Source organism: Hevea brasiliensis, chromosome 4 (assembly GCF_030052815.1).
Source record: "Hevea brasiliensis isolate MT/VB/25A 57/8 chromosome 4, ASM3005281v1, whole genome shotgun sequence".
Lineage (NCBI taxonomy): Eukaryota > Viridiplantae > Streptophyta > Magnoliopsida > Malpighiales > Euphorbiaceae > Hevea > Hevea brasiliensis.
The window spans coordinates 106435588-106459102 of NC_079496.1; the positions used below are offsets into that span (position 1 = coordinate 106435588).

The 23515-nt window shown below is 32.9% G+C and overlaps 1 non-coding gene across 1 annotated transcript; it reads left to right on the forward strand.

Moving 5' to 3' along the window:
- Window positions 1–285: 285 nt before the first annotated feature.
- Window positions 286–392, forward strand: LOC131179599 (small nucleolar RNA R71). Its single transcript, XR_009148489.1, has one exon. It is a non-coding gene; the product is annotated as a small nucleolar RNA R71 (small nucleolar RNA).
- The last annotated feature ends 23123 nt before the right edge of the window (window positions 393–23515 follow it).

The window sequence follows — 23515 nt, forward strand, 5'->3', positions numbered from 1 at the left end:
CATAGCTTAGCAGTTTGCATTTTCCCTACAGCCAATTGCCTCACTAAAGAAGTTAAATCAGAAATCTGTTTCTCAAAGTTAGATGTACTTACCTCATTAACCTTCATAGGTGTGTGATCCATTCTCATTCTAAGCTGCTGAGAATTTGCTGCCATGTTAGCAATCAACCTCCTTGCCTCTTCTAGTGTCTTGTCAACCAAAGCTCCTCCACTAGTAGCATCTATCATACTGCGATCCATTGGTAGAAATCCCTCATAGAAATACTAAATCAACAACTGTTCACTTATTTGATGATGGGGACAGCTTGCACACAGCTTCTTAAATCTCTCCCAATACTCATACAAGTTCTCTCCATTGTACTGTCGGATGCCACAAATTTCTTTTCTTATGTTAGCAGCACGGGAAGCAGGAAAATACTTCTCCAGAAATATCTGTTTCATCCCATTCCATGAGTTGACAGATCCAGAAGGAAGGTAATACAACCAATCCTTAGCTGTGCCCTCCAGTGAGAAGAGAAAAGTTCGAAGCTTGATTTGATCCTCTGAAACTCCTTGAAGTTTCATGCTGGAACACACAACATGAAATTCCTTTAGATGCTTATGTGGATCCTCACCTGCAAGACCATGAAAATTAGGCAACAAATGGATTAGTCCAGATTTCAATTCGAAAGCAACATTTAAAGTAGGGTATTGGATACACAAAGGCTATTGGTTTAGATAAGGAGCAGCCAACTCTTTCAAAGTCCTAGCAGCAGCCATGGTCTCATTTTCGAAACTTGACTCTGAATCTGAATCCGAATCCGAACTTAGCTCCTTTGGAGATTGGACTCCTTCAGATGTACTTGGAATTTGCCTAGCTTGCTTAGCCAATTTTCTCAACCGTTTAGCTATTTTTTCTACTTCTGGATCAAAGATCAACTCACCATATTGAGAAATTCTTGTCATAAATAAAAAAAAATCAAATTAAAAACAAAAAAAAGCTTCGAAACCCTAGAAAACAATGGAATTTAGTCTCAAAAGGGTGGGGCCAAGGAATCTTATGGATTGATTGGTCTTAATTAGAGCGTCGTTTCCTTCAAAATAGGTATGGGCCGCCCTCCAAATTCAACCAAAATCCTTAATGAACAGTAACAATGAACAGTAACACCGTAATTTTTTTTTTCAAAAACCTGAAAACAACAACACTTCACAAACAGAGTTAATAACAAAATATCCTAAAACCAAAAACACGAATTCTAATAAATTTCAGTCCCCGAAAATGGCGCCAAAATTCTTGATGGGTGTCGAATCCACCAGAAATAAAATTAACTGAAATTACTAGTAATGAAATATTTTCTGCAGCAAGTGGTAAATCCAAGTTGAACCCTAGAGACTGAATTATATAAATTTCATGCATTTATGTGTAATGGAAAACGAAAGAAACAAAGATTGGGGGGGGTTTGTAACACAAAATCAGAAAAAATTAGAAATTCAAAAACTAAATATGAAAATCTCAATTTAAACAAACTTCAGTCCAAGGTAATTCACATTCCAATGCATTGATTTGATCATAGACAAAAGAAATACAATTATTTCTTATTGAGTACTTAACGTAGATTTACCAAACAGCGAGGTAAACCCCTGACTTCCCTATATTCATCAATTCGAGCCCAACACTCTTATTAACTCTAATTATTAACTGAGTTGGTATTAAGCAATCCTTATCAAATTAATAACTACTTTAAGAAAAGGAAGTAGTTAAGCTGAACAATAATTTATAAAGCATAAATCATTTAATCCACCCTATTGTTTCCTTAGGTTATTATCGAAAACTGGGATCATAATCAATAAAACCTAATTGCTGCTCATGTTCAATCTTACACAATAATTACGGATTATGAAGATGAACTGGCAATTGATCAAATCAAACAATTAACTAATAGGTATTTTTAGTAAATCATTCAATAGATAAATAATAATTAAATCAGAAAAAAATAGATATTCAAAAAGACATAAATTAAATTTAGAACCTGGTCTCACAAATCACACATAAGAACTTGAATCCCTTGAACTGAATTAAAAACTTAGCCACTGATGTTCATGGCTTACAGAAAATTAAATAAGAAATAAAGAAGAAATCTAGAATGTAAATGGAGAACGAAAGTTTGAATTGAGATCCGAAGCTGCTAAATGATGTGTAACGGCTACTGCCCAAAGATGGTCTTTATAATAAAAAACCTAATCCCCAAGATGAGAGCCAAACTTGGAAAAGTTTTGAAATTCAAAAGAGATAGATTCACAGCTCTGCAATCAATACCAATTTTCAGTCACTTTCCTTTCGAATCTGCCTCTGCCTTCTTCAGGAAAGTTGTAACCCTATTTCTTAGCTTTTCAACGGGTACTAATTCGTCCAAATCCGAGGTTTACAGCCCAAGTTATGGTCCAAAAACTGGGACTGGTTTAGTCAGATGGTCTAACCCATTGTGACGACTTCATTGCCATTTTTGACAATTAAAATGGCCTCATCTCTCATCCAGCCCTTCATAGAAGTTGTAGAGGTGGCTCTTAAAGTTCAATTGGGTTTAGCCTTGCTTCATTTGGACGTCTAAAACTCCAAATACAAAATAAATACTGAAACTGATCGTGACCCATCTCGTCTGGGCTTTTGCAATAGATCCATAGCTCATTTTGTCAACCTTGGAGACTGATTTGAAGTGCTCTATCTTAGCTTTTCAATGGATTAAATAGCAATCAATTTGGAGACCCATAACTTTAGAAACACCTGAAAAATACAGCAAAGGTCAAACGCTGAAAATTTCTTCATTTTACATAATTATTCCACAACTATCTAAAAATATGCCTAAATGATAAATATATTTTAACCAACTGAATTAAACATAAAAACACACTAAAAACACTAAATGTGATGGGAGTAAAATTAATAAATTATGCACTTATCAGTTCTTTTATTTATAGTCTTATTTTCATGTTTTCTTGCTCTATTTCATACTTACCACTTTTAAATACAAGCATAACTGAGTAGATACCTAGGATTTCAGAGTTGGGTGTAATGACTTAAGTTTTATTTGAGGATTTGGACTGGTTTTAACCAGTATTTAGTATATATAAGTTTTGATTCTTATCTTGTGTGCTTATTTACATACCCATTGTTTGTATCCTTTGGATTTTGTTCTTAATCTTAGATTGAAGGATCGAGAGGTGAAAATCTATGATAGATAATCAAGATAATGAACTTAATCACCTAGTGTTAGAAATAAACTAGTGGATTAAGAGGAATTTCAAGTTGATTAAAATGCTTAAAGGGTTTTGGGTAATTAAACATCGCATGAGAATGGGGTTTAGTTTCCTTTAAAACACTCTTTAGTTTGCTTGAAAGAGAAATTAAAGGAAATCAGAATCAATTTCCTTCAAACTTGTATTTCCCTTAATCTTGGTTTGCCTATCCAAATCCCGATGAGATTTACTTTATGAACCTTAACTCTAGAATCAATTTTTATCATTAATTAATTAAATCTTTTGTCACTTGCTAAAATTTTAGTAAATTAGTATAGTGCTTAGAATTTTAATTACTTAATTCATTATAATTTTCTTACTTTCCCAATTTATTTTGCTGCATCTCTTACTTTATGTTTGGTACAAATTATTGATAGTCCAAATAATCGTGACTTTTATAGTTTGGCACTCAAACAACAAATCTTTGTGGGATGATATCTTTTCTTTACTACTTGAATGACTCGTATACTTGCGGAGTATGCAATCAAATACACAAGAACATGCATCAACATATAATTCACAGATTCTAGCATATTGATAGCAATAAGAATTCTGATTTTTGAAAAAAATAGTTAAACATGCTAAAAATCATAAAAAAATTATGGAAGATAGCCGAAACATCATACAAGACTATAAAATTTATAGACTAAACAAAGCCCTAGTCGAATAGTCTACACAAATTGTAACTTTTCCTAGTGATAGAATCACACTAGTTTTATTATAAAATTCATAGCTCACCAACCACGATAAATATGAATGCAAAACTAATTGGAAAAGATTCACAAGATACTGAACTTAATTTTAGACACCAGATTCACATAAAAATATTAAGAAACAAGAGAGATATGGGCTTTACAAATCGGTTATCCTGCAAATTGGATTTTATAAGAACCTTAATTTCAAATAGCCATAACTTATAAAATACAAAAGCTTTTTCAGTGATTCTTGATCCTAAAATTAATAAAATTTCAAGTAGAATATGAATATAATTTTTCTAAAATTTTTATAGATTCAGAAAATAACAAAAAGTAATAAAAGCATGAAAAATAGAAAACTAAATATGTGTAGAGTTATGTATACTCTCAAATTAAGCATGATTACATGATCCGTATGAACATGCAGGATATATTGAAAAAAAGAGAGCATAGAATTAAACATTATATGGCATATCTCTTGAAAAGAAAATAAAAGAACTAACTTTTAAGAAATCTTGCAAGAAATTCTTCTTGAAGAAAAGAAAAGAAACAAGAAAGAACTAAAAGAGTTTTGAATATCTCTAAATTTTTTATAGCTCTAAAATATCTCTAAATAGTTTTGAATATTTCTAAATCTTTCTCCATTTTCCCCCTCTTTTTTCTCTCTACCCCAGTAGGGTATCTATAGGGTTTTAAGAGAGAGGTGTGGTAGGATTTTGGAGTCTTAGAGTGATAAGGTTCAAATAACTTAAACAACTAAGATTTGGGAATTTGGGTGAGACTAGGATATAGGTGAGGTGTTTTAACCAATAGGAAAAGAGGGAGAGGAGGCGACGCCAATAGGAAGTGAGGAAGAGAGTGGGGCCGAGAGAGAGAGAGAGGGAGAGGGAGAGAGAGAGAGAGAGAGAGAGAGAGAGAGAGGAAAAAGATATTTTCTTATTTTAGTTTTCAAAAAAAAGTAAATGGACTCCATTTAAAATTTCTAACTAGGCTTTCTTAGGCCCATGGAGCCCAATTAAACTTAATTAAATCTATTTAAGAACTACCCATATTAAATTTAAACAAAATAAAATTTATTTAAATTTAATTAAATTAATTTCCTAAAAAATATATTTTTTAGAAAATTAATTTAATTTTCCAAAAGGCAGTCTAGGCAAAAGAAGATATGAAAGAAGATCTGGATGGAAAATTTGAAAAGGCCATTCAGCAGGTTATAAAGCTTATTTCTAACTATGAAAGGTTAGAAATTTGGCAAAACTAAATGTAAGAGGGAGTAATGATGTACCTTAATAAATAAAAAAGTTTTTATTTCATTAACTAGGAATATGTTTTATTTAATTATGATAGCAAATGTTTGTGTTTTGAGGGATACATCAAATGATTAAGAAATTAAACTGCATCGTTTTAATTTAATCTATGTCCAGTGAGCATCACCGAATAGGTGCTTGATATGAATGCCCTGATAATTGTCTAATTTCAGAAAAAAAAAGGGAGAGCTCACTAGGTGGAAAACCCAAAAGGGCCGCTTAGGCAAAGGTTAAAGCAAGCCTGCTAAGATGGAAAGCTGAAATGGCATTTCAGGCAAAAGTGAGGGAATAAAGAATGGAGTTTATGGAAAAGAAATGAGTCAAAACAGAACAAAGTTTTGAAATAGCTTTAGAATAATGAACCATGGGGCGAGAGAAGAAAAAGAAAAATTAGAGGAAAATTATATTATGACCTTAAGGAAGTCTTTTTGGTAAACAGTTTTCCTCAAAAATTTTGAGGTTAAAAGAAAGTTTTTGCAAAAAGTGGTCCATCAGAGGACTAAGTATTTTTAGAATCTCCAGTAAAATCAGTGTGCTCATGATAAGAAGTAGCATACAGGAAGCACCAAAATCACAGTGAGAGTTTTGAGGCCCAGTCATCCCAAGTTTTTCAAATTATGAATTAGATATTTTGTTGTAAGTCCCTAAATGTTATTTAAAGCGCATGACATAGTTGTGTAAGGCATAGAAGAATATGCATCAACATGTCACCTGTAGGTGTGTAAGGCGTAAAAGAACATGCATCACCACAGTTTCAAGTGTCAAACTACGAGAGAGTCTGATTCTTCCTTAGGATAGCGAGGGGGATATGTAGGTAGTTGAGGACTGTAGTCCTAAACACGAACCCACAACATTTCAAGACAAAGTTTTTTTGGTAAGTCCCTAAGCGTTGTTTAAGGCACACGGCATAGTTGTGTGAGATGTAAAAGAACATGCATTAACATGTCACCTGTAGGCGTGTAAGATGTAGAAGAACATACATCACCATAGTTTCAAATGTCGAATTATGAAGGGGTCTAATTCTTCCTCAGGATAGCGAGAGGGATAAGTAGATAGTTTAAGACTACAATCCCAAATATGAATCCATAATATTTCAAATCACACAGTTACCATTATCATTGAGACCGTAGCTAGTCTCATGACACAAAGTGTATCAACAAAGCAAGAGACACTCAATTTTCACATAACATAGTTATCACTATTATAAGACCATATTTAGTTTCATAACATAGGGTCTGTCGACCAAGCAAGATATACTTGATCCTCATAGCCAATGTTTCATAGTTATTCGGAGATTGAGTTTCACTTTGACGAAATTTGAACAATGTTTTCGCATTGATTTCAACTTTAGCCATTGGGGGGGGGGGGACCCTTATTTTGTGATTTATTATGAGTATGTGCATTGATGCTGCGGGAAACCCAATGATGAAAAACAAAAATTATATGACTGTACGATGTAATTAGAGGTATAGAGTTGAATTATTAATTCCGTGGCATGATCTTGAAAAAAAAAAAGTTTAATATCTTTTTTCTCTCTCCCTCTCTCACCCGACCTCTCTCTCATTTAGCCCCACTCTCTTCCTCACTTCCTATTAGTGCTGCTCCCTGTCCCTCTCTTCCTATTGGTTGAAACACCCCACCCATATCCCAATCTCACCCAAATTCTCCAATCCCAGTTATTTAAGTTATTTGAACCTTATCACTCTAGGACTCCAAACACTACTACACCTCCCTCCCAAAATCCTATAAATACCCTACTAGGGTAGGGAAAGAGGGGGAGAGATTCAGAAATATTTAGAGCTACTTAGAAATATTTTAGAGCAATAAAAAATTTAGAGATATTCAAAATTCTTTTAGTTCTTTCTTGTTTCTTTCCTTTTCTTCAAGAAGATTTTCTTACAAGATCTCATGAAGGTTGGTTCTTTTATTTTCTTTTCAAGATCTATGCCATGTAATGTTTAATTCTATATTCTTTGTTTTCAATATTGTGAATCTTTTCCAATTGGTTTCGCATTCATATCTTTTGTGGTTGGTGAGTTATGAATTTTATAAAAAAAAAGTAGTGTGATTCTATCACTAAAAAAAGTTATGATTTGTGTAGACTATTTAACTAAGGTTTTGTTTGGTCTATAAATTTTATGATCTTGTATAATGTTTCACCTATCTTCTATAACTTTTTTTTTATGATTTTTAGGCATGTCTAATTGTTTTTTTTTCAAAAATCAGATTTCTTATTACTGTTAATCTGCCAGAATCTGGGAATTGTATGCTGATGCATGTTCTTGTGTGTTATTAGGATCTAATTGATATTTGATCTATTTTTCTATATTCTTTTAATTCAAGAAGTGTTATGAAGTATTTTGATTATGTTAGAAGACTTGGACCCTTAGGTAGTTGTAACTAATTAGGAATTTTAACCTCTTTAGGAGACTAGAGTTAGAATCCAATGCGAATTGTTATTAGTATTTTATTATTTACTTTACTTCCTTTATTTTCTTTAGTTTCATTGTTTTTATTATATACAAGATTGGTAAGTAGCCCTAAGGTAAGTACTAAAGAAGGCATTTGCATGGAGCTTACGAGGAGCTAAACAGGAGTAAGCCAGAGATATCATTGCCATACTAGAAGAGATGGCCATTTTTTAAGGTAGCTTACCCCAATGACAACTGCACTTACCAACAAGTAAGTAGCCCTAAATTTCTAGAATAACCATTGGTATGAAATTATGGTAATAATAAAATTTTTATTTTCTAAATTAAAATTAGCTTTGTTTTTAATTTAATCAACTTTTGCATGTAAGTAATTTAAATAAATACTTGGTAAATTAAAATTAATCTTATTTGTAAATTAAACTAACTTGGGCATTTAAAATAAATTTAATTAAATACTTGGTAATTATAAAATAAATTAGCATCTTAGAAATCTTTATTGGGTTGTAATTGTTTGGGCCTTATATTATATTAGAATAAATTACACATATACATAATTAATTTAGTTTAATTATTCTTAGGGTAACTTGGTGAAAAATCAATTCATTAGGCTAAATAAAAACTTAAGATTGTTTAAAATTAAATTTGTTTGTAAATTAAATTCTCAATAATAAATTATTTTTAGTCATCAAGTAAGTATCATTTAAATAATTAGTAATCCCATAGATAGAGATTACTTGTGCATGAAAATTGCTTGTAAATAAGAACTCTTTTGTGAATTACTTGTGTGTGTAGGATTAGAATTGCATTTTTAGGATAAAGTTTAATAGATAAATAATAAACAAGATTTCTAGAAACATTAGTAGAGGACTGGCACTTGAATTAACGAGGTTAGCCCAGGCATAAAGGGGTGCCTATCATCCACTAGAATTATATAAAATGAGCCAAGTAATAACCAAGAAAGATGATGGAGTCACAATGGTCTCACTTAAGTACCACCTCCTTAAACAGTATTTTCTAGACATGCATCTCATGCAATTCTAATAGAATCAAACCACTGGTAAGTACTGTCTTCTCATAATACTACCACGGCACTAAGGATTTATGCCACGAAGGCTTAATAGACAGGAGATGCCACCCGGGTAATAACTAAGACATATTTAGTGTTTCTTCCGAGGGTTATGGATGGCAACTTAATCCTTGCAAATTTTTCACAACCGTCATTACCATGATCCAATGTCTAAGTTTAGGATAGTAGGTACGCAAGGGGAAGGTGTTAGGTGCCCCTTACGCCTGGTCTAACCACGTTAATTCGAGTGTCAGTCATCTATTAATATTTCTAGAAATCTTGTTTATTATTCCTCTATTAAACTTTATCTCAACAATGCAATTCATTTCCTACACACACAAGTAATTCACAAAAGAATTGTTATTTACAAATAATTTTTATGCATGAGTAATTCTTATCTATGGGGTTACTAATTATTTAAATGATATTTACTAGATGATTAAAATTAATTTATTATTGAGAATTTAATTTACAAATAAATTCAATTTTAAACAATCATAAGTTTTTATTTAACCTAATTAATTGATTTTTCACCAAGTTACCTTAAGGATAATTAAACTAAATTAATTATGTACATATGTAATTTATTATAATATGACATAAGACCCAAACAATCGCAACCTAATAAAGATTTGTAACATGTTAATTTATTTTACAATTATCAAGTATTTAATTAAATTTATTTTATATGCCAAGGTTAGTTTAATTTATAAATAAGATTAATTTTAATTTACCAAGTATTTATTTAAATTACTTACATGCAAAAGTCGATTAAATTAAAACAAAGCTAATTTTAATTTACCAAATGAAAATCCTATTATTATTATAATTTCATGTCAATGGTTATTCTAGGAATTTATAGCTATTTGCTTGTTGGTAAGTGGGTTGCCATTGGGGTAAGCTACCCTTAAAAAAGAGCCTTCTCTTCTAGTATGTCAATAATGTCCCTGGCTTACTCCTGTTTAGCTTAATGTAAGCTCCACGCAAATACCCTCTTTAATACTTACCTTAGGGCTACTTACCAATCCTGTTTTTAATAAAAGTGAAGAAACTAAAAAAAAAAAATAAAGGAAGTAATGAAAAAAAAATACTAATAATAATTCGCATTGGATTCTAACTTTAGTCTCCTAAAGTGGTTAAAATTCATAATTAGTTACAACTACCTAAGGGTGCAGGTCTTCTAACATAATCCAAATGCTTCATAATACTTCTTGAATTAAAAGAATACAGAAAAATAGATCAAATATCAATTGGAACCCAAGAACACATAAGAACATGCATCAACATACAATTCCCAGATTCTGGTAGAATGACAGTAATAAGAAATCCAATATTTGAAAAAACAGTTAGACATGCCTAAAAATCATTAAAAAAAATTACAAAAGATAGCCAAAACATCATACAAGATCACAAAATTTATAGACCAAACAAAACCCGAGTCGAATAGTCTACACAAATAATAACTTTTCCTGTGACAGAATCACACTACATTTTTTGTAAGATTCATAACTCACCTACCACAACAGATATGTGCAAAACCAATTGGAAAAGATTCATAAGATTTTAAACCTAATTTTAGACACTAGATTCGCATAAAAATATTAAGAAATAAGGAAGATATAGGCTTCAAAAGTTGGGTATCCTGCAAATCGGATTTTGGAGGAGCCTTAACTTCAAACCGCCATAACTTACAAATAAAAAAGTTTTTTCTGTGATTCGTGACCTTAAAATTAATAAAATTTTGTGTAAAATATGAATACAATTTTTCAAAATTTTTACAAATTCAAAAAATAATAAAAAGTAATAAAAACATGGGAGATAGAAAACTGAATAGGTGTAGAGTTTTGTATCACCTCAAATTAAGTATGATTACATGATCCATATGAACATGCAAGATAAATTGAAAAACAAAGAATTTAGAATTAAACATTACATAGCATAGATCTTGAAAAGAAAATAATATATCCAATCTTCAAGAAATCTTGCAAGAAAATCTTCTTGAAAAAAAAAAAAAGAAACAAGAAAGAACTAAAAGATTTTTGAATATCTCTAAATTTTCTATGGCTCTAAATAGCTCTGAATATTTTTGAATCTCTCCCCCTCTTTCCCTGCCCCAGTAGGGTATTTATAGGATTTTGGGAGAGATATTTGGTAGGATTTAAAGTCCTAGAGTGATAAAGTTTGGATAACTTAAACAACTAAGATTGGGGAATTTGGGTGAGATTGGGATATGGGTGGGGGGTTTCAACCAATAGGAAGAGAGGGGAGGGGGTGGCACCAATAGAGAGTGAGAAAGAGAGTGAGGCCAAGTGAGAGAGAGAGAGAGAGAGAGAGAGAGAGAGGGAGAGGTCAGGTGAGAGAGGGAGATAGAGTTTGTATGGGAGAGGGAGAGAGAAAAAAGATATTAAACTTTTTTTTTTCAAAATCACACTACTGAATTAATAATTCAGCTCTATGCCTCCAATTATATCTTACAGTCATATAATTTTTTTTTCTCATCATCGGGTTTCTCACGGCCTTAATGCACATACTCAAAATAAATCACAAAATAAGGGTTTGCAAACATTGAGACAATTTAAAATAACAAAAAAAAAATATAACAATTGAACAAGAATTTTCAAAAAAGCATATACACTTATAACATCACAAATTTAAGCATCAAAGCTATCAAGCATACCTAATTCTCTCCTAATAAAATTAAACCTATATTCACATAAAGGTTTTGTAAATATATCAATTATTTGGTTATTTGTATCAATAAATTTAAGAACAATATCACCATTTAACACATGATCACATATGAAATAATGTTTAATGTCTATATGCTTAGTTATAGAATGTTTTATGGGGTTCTTGGTTAAGCTGATTGCACTTGTATTATCATATTTAATGGGAATGTGATCAAGAAACATTTTAAAGTCTCTTAATTGTTGTTTAATCCAAAGAAATTGGCTACAATAAAAACCCATAGCCACATATTTGGCTTCGACAGTAGAAATTGCAACTAAGTTTTGTTTCTTGCTACACCAAGAAACTAAATAATGTCTTAGGAGTTGGCAAGTACCTAAGGTACTTTTCCTATCAAGGATGCTTCCCGCAAAGTTAGCATCCGAGAATGAACATAAATGCAATGTGCCATTCAAGTATTTAAGAATGCGTTTAACAGTATGCAAATGAGATTCTTTAGGACATTATTAAAAACGTGCATGTAAACATGTGGAAAATATATTATCCGGTCTACTAGCCATGAGGTATAAGAGACTACCAATCATACCTCTATAAAGCTTTTTATCAACTAGTTTTCCTTTTTCATCCTTGTCAAACTTGGTGTTTGTGCTCATTGGAGTTCTACTTCGCTTGCTATTCTCCATCCCAAACCTCTTGATCAATTCTTTGGTATACTTGGCTTGGTTGATGAAGATGCCATCCTTAGCTTGCTTGATTTGAAGCCCAAGGAAAAACTTGAGTTCTCCCATCATGCTTATCTCAAACTCATTCTTCATGGTATTAGCAAACTCTTCATACAAACACTCATTAGTAGCACAAAATATAATATCATCAACATATTTGCACTACGAGGATGTCATTTTCATGATTTTTAACAAAAAAAGTTATATCAACTTTTTCTTTTGAAATACCATTTTGTAAAAGAAAGTTACTAAGCCTTTCATACCAAGCTTTAGGACCTTGTTTCAAACCATACAAGGCTTTAGTTAATTTAAAAACATGATTTGGAAACTCATGATTTTCAAAACTGGGAGGTTGCTCAACATACACCTCTTCATCAATAAATCCATTTAGAAAAGGACTTTTAACATCCATTTGAAGAAGTTTAAAATTCATGTATGATGCATATGCAAGCAAGATTCTTATGGCCTCTAATTTAGCTACAGGGGTAAAAGTTTGACCATAGTCAATGCCCTCATCTTGGTTATAGCCTTTGACCACCAACCTAGCCTTATTCTTAGTTATGTTTCCATCTTTATCTAACTTGTTTCTAAACACCCATTTGCTGCCTATGGATGGATGGCTCTTAGGATTAGGAACTAAGATTCAAACCTTAATCCTTTCAAATTGGTTGAGTTTCTCTTGAATAGCAAGAAGCCAACCTTCATCATTAATGGGCTCATCTATTTTTTTAGGCTTTATTTGAGATATGAATGCAAGATTCTTACAAATATTTCTAAAAGAGGATCTAATTGTTACACCTTTTGATGTATCATCGATAATTTGGTCCCTGGGATAATCCTTCTTTAAGGTCTAATCTTTGGGTAGGTCTTGTTGAACTCCTTGATATGGAAGTAATTGAACTTGTTACTCTTAAGGCTCAACTTCATTATCTCCAAAATCCTTCAAGGGATCTTCCTTGAGTTGATCTTGATTTCCACTAGATTAAGGATCTCCAAGGGTTAACTTATCAAGGTTACCTACAATATCATCATCACAAGAAATATCCTTTTTAGGACCAAAGAGGCTTCATCAAATACAACATACATTGACTCCTCAATAACTAAGGCTTTCTTATTGAAGACTCTATATACTTTACTAGATGCAGAGTGCCCCAAGAAGATACCTTCATCAATTTTAGAGCCAAATTTATCTGAATTATCCTTGGTATTCAAAATGAAGAACTTATAACTAAAAACTCTAAACTAACCTCCTTTAGGTTTCTTGCCATTCCATAGCTCATAAGGGGTTTTCTTCAAAATAAGTCTCATTAAAACTCTATTTGAAACATAATAAGCTGTATTACTAGCTTCCGCCCAAAAATAAGTAGGCAAGTTATATTTATTTAACATAGTCCTCCCTATGTCTAAAAGAGTTCTATTTTTTCTTTCAACAAGATCATTTTTTTAGGAAGTCTAGGAGAAGAAAAATTGTGAGTGATCCCTAATGAGTCACAAAATTTTTCAAATCTTTCGTTTTCAAATTCTCTACCAATATCACTCCTAATAAAAGAAATTTGAAAACCTTTTTTCATTTTAAACCTTTTTTGAAAATCTTTCAAAAACATTAAAACATTCATCCTTATGAGCAAGTAATGTAACTCAAGTATACCTAGAGTAGTCATCAACAATCACATAGACATAATATGCACCACCTAAGCTAGCTACTCTAGTAGGGCCAAACAAATTCATATGCAACAATTGAAGGGGTCTAGAAGTAGATAACTTATGAATTGATTTAAAAGAACTCTTAACTTACCTACCCATTTGGCATGCATCACGCACCTTGTCCTTTTGAAACTTGATCTTTGGAAGCCCATTAACTAGCTTATCCTTGTTCAAGTTTGCAAGAAGATCTATGCTAGCATGTGCAAGTCTTATAAGCTAAGTCCAAGAGTCATCACTAATAGATGCAAAACACTTTATATCTTTGTTATACAAGGCATGCAAATTAATAACATAAGTATGTTCAACCCTTTCACCAACAAATAATATTTTATTATCACACATCTTATAAACAAAGCAAGATTTTAACTAAAAAATAACTCTAAAACCCTTATCACATAGTTGACTAACATTTAGTAAGTTATGCTTTAAACCACCAACTAAAAGAACTTTGTCAAGGATATGGGAGTTTTCCTTACTAATCTTACCTATCCCCACAATTTTACTTTTACCATTGTCACTAAAAGTCACTTGTCCACCTGCATCCTTCTTTTCAAGTAAGAGGAAGAGGTTGGAATTGTGGTCACGTGTCTTGAACATCCACTATCCAAATACCACTTACTTTCAAGCTTTGAGGATTTCGAGCACACCTACACAAAATAATTCAATTTATTTTAGGTACGCAAATGTGCTTAGGTCCTTGGGGGTTAGTAGTTCCATCATTATTAATGTCAAATATTTTATAATATCCAAGATGGAATTTCTTAATAGCACACCTATAGTTAGAGTGACTAAACTTGCCACAATAGTGACAATGACCATTAAACCTTCTTGTTCTTGCTCTATAAGCATAAAAGTGTCCATATGGTCTCTTGTGATCACTCTTTTTGTGTCCATTATGTGCATATGAGTATGAGGCATGGTGAGTATGATGATGGTTGTAAGGCCTAGTAGCATGTCCCCTATAGGAGTTTAGCCTAGATGCAAATCTCCTAGATGTATATGTCCTATTAACATTTTATTTAAGGACATGTTGATAATATGAAGTCTTTATAGGTCCTGTAACACCCCCATTTGCATAGTCTAGTATATTTCACTATTTCAGTGACCGGTGTCAGTCCGGACAATTAAGGGGATTAGAACCACACTTAAGATAACCAGATAAGCCTTAAACCTAAATAATTAGTAATTGCCAATTAGTTAAGTATAAATAAGAAAAACAGAACATAAGAAGTTAAACGAGCCGAGAGTCACAGAGATGGGTGACCTTCTCGGGATGGACTGCGAAGTCGATTTAAACTCAAATTTTGAATTGTAAAATGTGACACGGTGGTCCCTAGGACTATTACGAACACAGTAGAAAAGAGAAAATCATGAAAAAAAAGAATTGTTAAGCCAGTCAAATAATTAAGTCAGGGAGCCGGAAGAAATATTGAATTATTTGCAAACCGGGTTGAACCGGCGAAGGGAAATTTGGTCAATTGACCCCGAGAGCTGACTCCTGACCTAACTGTCAAATAAAATTAGAGAAAAAAAAATTTCAGAATCGTGAATTAAATTAAAGAACTAATAGAAAAATAAATAGAAAAAAAAAAAAGAAAAAGAAAAAGTGTAAAAGTGATGACATCATCATGCATGACATAATGCATGACATAATAATTCTAATTTTAAATTTTGAAAAGTGGGATAATTATCTACTTAAGCGACTAAATAAAAAAAAAGAAGAAATTAAATTAAAACAAAAATCATTTTTGTTGTCTTCATCCTCATTATTGCCATCCACCTCTCCTCTCTCATCTCTCTCATTTTCTTAACCTTCTCCATTGAAGCTCACTAAAAAGCTTCTTAAACCCAAGATTTGAGCCATAAAATTTATAGATTTCTTAGTTAAAATTTGTAGTTAAGTCTTCTTAAGAAGATTGAAAAGAGAAAAATTGAAGAAAGCTTGAAGAATCAAGAAGTTAGAAAGCTCCATTTGAGGTAAGCTGTCTTCCTTAATTTTGATTGAATTATAAGTATAGAAGTAAGATGAAAGTAGTTAGAAATACATGAAAACATACAAAATCATGCCTATCTAGAACCCTAGGAATTTCGGCCAGCAGCAAACTAATGTTGAAATGGGTGATTTTGATGCAAATAATGAAGTGGTTAAGTGTAAGTGAGGGTATGAGTTCTAAATATGCATTTAGAATTCAATAAATAAGTTAGATATGAAAGTTAGGGTTTGGACCTAGGGTTTTAGAAGGAAAAAATGTGAGAATTGGTCAAATGGTATGTTTCACCTTGTTTGAGATGAAAAATGGTCATTTGTGACCAATTGAGATGTGTTGGAAGTGTTAGAAGTGAGTTTAAATTCGGATTGAAAATGGCCATGCTGCAGGCAGTAGAACCAAGGTCCCTTTGAGGGACCAAAAACTGGAAATTTACAAGTCCAATTGGTGTGAGGCCAATTGGGAATGAAAATAAACACAAAATGACACAAGTTTCATTTAGGAATCATGCCCAAAAAGTGACCAAAACCTAGTGAACAAATTGACCAAATCCAGACTTATGCAATCTGACCTGTACAAAAATGACCAAATGAACAGTGTTTGTTCATTTGGCCATAACATGGGCTAGGTAGGTCTAAATGACCTGAAATTTTACCAGTGGACAGCTGAGATATAGACCTAAAACTTTCATGTAGAACACAAACCCAAATTATGCCCTTAACCAAGTCATTTAGCCACCCAAAGTTGGTGACCTAAAACTGCCAGAACCAGTTTGGTGCCCAGAAATCTGGGTTAAGTCCAATCCAGCAGCCATGATTCAAATGGATATAACTTGACCTACAAAACTCCAAATGGGGTGATTCAAAAAGGAGAATAAAGTTAAGACAATAGGGAACATTTTCTATGAAGAAAGTTTTGCCAAATTCTAACAAAAAAATGACCAATGAAACAGTGCAACATAAGACACTAAAACTAAAAATTTGCAAATTTGCCTAATAGACTTTAAATTTGAGAAAAGCAACCAAAACCAACAACTTTAGTAACCAAAATGTGGTATGTGGGTGAAGTTGGAATTCCCATACCTATTAAGCCTTAGAAAGTCAACAAATTGGCTTGAATAGTATTGTGAATAGTAACCCTGAAACACAAATTTAAAGAACGTCAATTTTAGCATATTAAAGCTAGGTATAAGTGAATTTGAATTTATTTTGGATTTCTGATAAGTTATGATATTGAAATACTGTGAAACTGTGTGTTTCAGTTGAAAAGAACACTGATAAAGAACCCGAGGAATCGAGTCAAGGCCAAGAGGTGACTCGCTTAAGGTTTGTGCACAACGTAGAATTTTTGTAATTTTCTTCTGCATATTGTTTTGAATAATTTGAAATATTGAATTGTGACATCATTGTGATGAAATATTTATTATGTTTTTGATTTAAATTGTTGAAAGTTATTTGTGTATATTTGAGATGGCATAAATATTTAGTAAATTGTTAAGATAAGTTATGAAACCACAGTGTCATGACCATTGTAACACCCTCACTGTAGTAATTCCGCACATTCTACTGTTCAGGTGATCGGTGTCGGTCTGGACAGCTAGCACATCTGGAAAAAAATTTAAACTAAAGTGAGGAACTATAATTAACTCAAATATTAATAAAAAAAATTTTAGAAATAAAATACAACTAAGTTAAATGAGCCGGTGCCCTAGCGATGGGTAACATAGTGGGAAGTTGCGGTTCTCACAACTAGGAGCCCTAGACCAGAGGGAAAATTCATAAAACAATTTTTGGGACTCCAGAGAAGGGTCATTGAGGTTCCTATGGCATTAGAATGCCAAGAAAATGCTTAGAAAAATTTTTAGATCGGTATAGACAATTTTAGTCTATTAAGCCAAACGAAGGGCATTTTGGTCATTTCGCCTTCAGAGACGATTTTTGGCCGACTTGTCCAGTTAAGTAAATAATTATTATGATCTAAAATATGAATAAATATTACTAAAAATTGAATTGAAAATGAGTAGAGAAAAGAAGAAAAGAAAATGAAAGAAATTAGGAATTATGACATCATATGATGTCATTAAACACTCTCCACCCAATCACTATTTGTAGACCCTTATTTTGTGATGAGTATGTGCATTGAGGCCGTGGGAAACCCGATGATGAAAAATTATATGACTGTAAGATGTAATTGGAGGCATGGAGCTGAATTATTAATTCCGTGGCATGATCTTGAAAAAAATAAAAATAAAAATAAAATTTTGGGAAAATTAATTTAATTAAATTTAAATAAAATTTTATTTTGTTTAAATTTAATATGGGTAGTTCTTAAATGGATCTAATTAAGTTTAATTGGGCTCTATGGGCCTAAGAAAGCCTAGTTAGGAATTTTAAATGGGACCCATTTAATTATTTTTTAAAAATTAAAATAACAAAATATCTCTCTCCTCCTTGACCCCACTCTCTTCCTCACTCCCTATTGGTGCCTTCCATTTTTTCCTGTCTTCCTATTGGTTGAAACACCTCACCCATATCCCAGTCTTATTCGAATTCTGCAATCGCAGTTGTTTAAGTCATCTAAACTTTATCACCCTAAGACTCCAAATCCTACCACACCTCTTCCTCATTCCCTATAGGTGCCTTCCATTTTTTCCTGTCTTCCTATTGGTTGAAACACCTCTCCCATATCCCAGTCTTATTCGAATTCTACAATCGTAGTTGTTTAAGTCATCTAAACTTTATCATCCTAAGACTCCAAACCCTATCACACCTCTCTCCCAAAACCCTATAAATACCCTACTGGAGAAAAAAAAAAAAAAAAAAAAGAGGGGGAAGAGGGGAGGAAAAAGAGGAAGAGAAAATTCAGAGCTACAGGAAATTTGGAGATATTCAAGACTCTTTGAGTTTTTCCTTATTTTTTCTTTTCTTCAAGAAGATTTTCATACAAGATTTCTAGAAGGTTAGTTTTTATTGTTTTCTTTTCAAGATCTATGCCACACAATATTTTAATTCTATGCTCTTTGTCTTCAATTTATTTTATATGTTCATATAGATCATGTAATCATGTTTAATTTGAGGGGATACACAACTCTGCACATGTTTAGTTTCTGTCTCTCGTATTTTTATTATTTTTCTTTATTTTCTGAATCTGTAAAAAATTTATAAAAATTATATTCATATTCTACACGAAATTCCATTAATTTTAGGCTCAAGAATCACTAAAAAAGCTTTAATATTTTGTAAGTTATGGCTGTTTGAAGTTAGGGTTCCTGTAAAATCTGATTTGCAGGATATCCGACTTATGGAGCCCATATCTCCCTTGTTCCTTAATATTTTTGTGCAAATCTAGTGTCTAAAATTAACTTCAGAATCTTATGAATCTTTTCCAATTGGTTTTGCATTCATATCTTTTGTGGTTAATGAGTTACGAATTTTACAAAAAAGTAGTACGATTCTGTCACTTAGAAGAGTTACGATTTATGTAGATCATTCGGCTAGGGTTTTGTTTGATTTATAAATTTTATGTTATTGTATGATATGTAGGCTATCTTCTGTAATTTTTTTATGATTTTTAGGCATGTTTAACTATTTTTAAAAAATCGAATTTCTTGCTACTGTTAATCTGTCAGAATTTAAAAATTGTATATTTATGCATGTTCTTTTATTTTCTTAGGTTTTAATTGATATTTGATCTATTTTCTGTATTCTTTTAATTCAAGAAGTGTTATAAAGTGTTTGGATCATGTTAGAAGACTTAGACCATTAGGTAGTTGTAACTAATTAGGAATCTTAACCCTTTAGGAGACTAGAGTTAGAATCCAATGTAAATTGTTATTAATGTTTTCTTTATTTCTTTTATTTTCTTTAGTTTCTTTATTTTTTTATTACAAACAAAATTGGTAAGTAGCCCTAAGGTAAGTACCAAAGAGGGCATTTGCGTGGAGCTTATATGGAGCTAAACGGGAGTAAGCCAGGGATATCATTGCCATACTAGAAGAGAAGACCCTTTTTTAAGGGTAGGTTGCCCCAATGGCAACTGCATTTACCAACAGGTAAGTACTCTAAACTTCTCGAATAACCATTGGTATGAAATTGTAGTAATAATAGAACTTTTATTTGGTAAATTAAAATTAACTTTATTTTTAATTTAACTGACTTTTGCATGTAATTAATTTAAATAAATACTTTGTAAATTAAAATTAATCTTGTTTGTAAATTAAACTAACATTGGCATGTAAATAAATTTAATTTAATACTTGGTAATTGTAAAATAAATTTGCATGTTAGAAATCTTTATTAGGTTGTGATTGTTTGGGCCTTATGTGATATTAGAATAAATTACACATGTACATAATTAACTTAGTTCAATTATCCTTAGGGTAACTTGGTGAAAATTAATTAATTAGGTTAAATAGAAACATAGGGTTATTTGAAATTGAATTTGTTTGTAAATTAAATTCCCAATAATAAATTAATTTTAGTCATCTGGTAAATATCATTTAAATAATTAGCAACCCCATAGATAGGAATTACTTGTGCATGAAAATTGTGTGTAAACAACAACCCTTTTTGTGAATTACTTGCGTGTGTAGGATTAGAATTGCATTTTTTAGGATAAAGTTTAAAAAAGGAATAATAAACAAGACTTCTAGAAACATTAGTAGAGGACTGGCACTCGAATTAACGAGGTTAGACCAGGCGTAAGGGGTGCCTAACACCTTCCCCTTACGTACCCACTATCCCGAACCTAGACATTGGGCTATGGTAATGACGGTTGTGGAAACTCTGCAAGGAGTAAGTTGCCATCCATGACCCTCGGAAGAAACACTAAATATGTCCCGGTTATTACCCGGGTGGCGACTCCTGTCTATCTATGCCTTTGTGGCATAAATCCTTAGTACCGTGGTAGTGTTATGGGAAGACGGTACTTACCAGTGGTTTGATTCTATTAGGATTGTATGAAGTGCATGTCTAGGAAATGCTGTCTAAGGAGGTGGTACTTAAGTGAGACCATTGTGACTCCACCATCTTTCCTGGGCATTACCTGGTGCATTTTATATAATTCTAATGGATGATATTTCGCCTCATGCCCCCCTCACCCCTTGCACTACAGTTTGGCGACTCCGCTGGGGACTAAATGGATAGTTACTCCAACATGTTTCTATTAGTCTAATATTATTCATCTGTTAAACTTTTTGCATTGCACTACACTATCACATGGATCACTCTTACCCTTTTAGCCCCGTTAGTACTAGCCAAGGAGACCATGGTTCTACTCGAGCTATGACGAATTGGTGAATGCTAGCACCCCATGCCTGTACCTTTGAGTATATAAAAGAGCCACAGCTCCGGCCGTTGTGCTTAATGGACAAGCTCTCGCATGGGTGACCCTTTTCCTACCCGATGAAGCCCATGAGCCATAGATTTTAACCCTAGGTACCCCGTAGATTTTTGTTGTGCTAGATTTATAACCTTACTGTTCAAACCATAAGTTCTAGTGGTAGTTGAGATGAACCTAGGCCTATGCATAGGCCCAATGTGTGTATAGGCCCAAGTCCATTTCAAAACCCATGTTAAGCAAGAGGATGCTTACTTATGGTTAAATTTTAAGGATATAAATCCTTTGTTTGTGAGGGTTTGTTTGTGAGGGAAGGATCGTCCTGGACCACCCCCTGTTGGTGTGTCCAGTGTACCATAGCCTAGGATAGAATTTTTTGTTACCCTACACGTGAGAGTTGAAGGTATAAGGGGGCGAAGATTTAGTTCTGGAGATTTTTTTTTTCGGTTTTGATTCAGTCTTTGGTCCGATTTTAGTTCAGTTTATATGGTCTGGTTTTGGTTTAGTTTTAGTTCTATTGGTATGGTTCAGTTTTGGTTTTGTAAAAGTAAAGGCAAAAAAAAAAAGAAAAAAAAAAGAAAAAAAAGAAAAAAATGGTTCATTCATGCATTGCATTCATGTACATAGTATGCTTAGGTTAACCCTTTAAATCCTATTTTTTTTTTTTAGCAAACATAGCCTCAAAACACACCAAAGAGACTTCCAATTAGGTCACTTGGGTTAGGGAATGGAAGAAACTAGTAAGGATTTCTCCTGCACTACTTAAGATGGAAAAAACTATGGCCGTGCTTGATGAAATATTGAATGCCAAGATGTTTGAGCTAGAAGAGACAATTGTGGTCAACTTTAGAAAGAGGCCCCGAGGTAGGCCAATTAAGTGGCATTAAAGTTATTGAGGTTCAAATTGTGTCTCACACCCCAAGGAGATTTTTTCCAAATCAGCCAACCCTTATCCTAAGTTTTGGAGCGTCTCAAAGCTCAAGACCTCCTATAGCTCTTAGCACCCGGACCACTACCAAATCCACTCCCACCTAGCTATGATATCAACCAATGTTATCGGTCCTACCAAGCCCACAGTCATGACACCGATTGATGCTTTTAACTTAAGCATGATATCTAAGACCTAATTGATGCCAAAAGGATGATTGACCCAGAAAATCAACCCAAAAGCCCCATGCCTAGCCAAAATTTCTACCTACGCCAAGTCTCTACATGATCTCCATCACCCCAAATAACCCTAACAGAATTATTGACTTTATCCAACACATCCAAAAGCCCAATGAACTTATCCAACCCATCCAAAAGCCCAGTGAACCTATCCAACCAATCCAAAAGCCCAATGAACCTCAGTCTATAATGGTTGTTGACATTTGTGATAATTCTAGCTATGATGAGGGTCCTTTGGATGTCTGGACTGATTCTGATGAGGAGATAGTTGCATTACAACTAGATGGTTCAATTCTACTAGTGTCTGATTTTCAAGTTGTTGGGATCTATAAAAACTAGATGGATCTAAAAGTGGCTACTATGAAGAAAAGGCTGAGTTTTTTCTTAGCACAGGCTTAGAAGAAAGTATAGATGGTCTGGTGACTTTTCTTGAGATGATGGGGCAGATCACGAGTCATGGTTTAGGCTATGAGCTAACAGAAGAGGAAGAAGAGCTAAAGCCTCCTAAGTTCTTGAAAGAGGAGGCAATTACCTTGACATATGATTAGGGGTTACCACATGTGAAATAGCTAAAGCAGAAAATCAGCACCATGGATCTGAGGACTGCATGAAAAGCCAAACACCTAAAGCTACACCCCTATGTTTGAGTCTATCTTTTGTAATGGTCACAGTAGTGATATTGATGTTTCCAATTCTGATGTACTTGATAAAGATTTCGAGGCCAAGATCAATAACATTCCCAGTCCTTCTGCTTACTTGTTTGATGTTTATTCTAATGGGCATATGCATGGCATTCACAATCATTTAGAATCTATTTTTGTTAATGCATCAAAATCGATCTCTATTAATTTGGGTACACTAAATAATCCTAAAGACATTAAGTTAGCTGAAGATTTAACCCAAGAAGAAAGAGATAAATTTATAGCCTTGTTAACAAAGTACCAAGAAGCACATGCCTCGAGCTTAAAATCAGATGGCCGATTCCCAAGCCACGCTGGTGTCGCTATAGGAAAAGAGTGATCAAAAGTTGACTTAGCCAGTTATCCTAATGAGGAGTAAAATTTTATGCTATGAAGGATTAGTAGTAGCACAAGTGGACCTAGAGGGAGAAGGAAAATGATATGAAGACATAAGGAG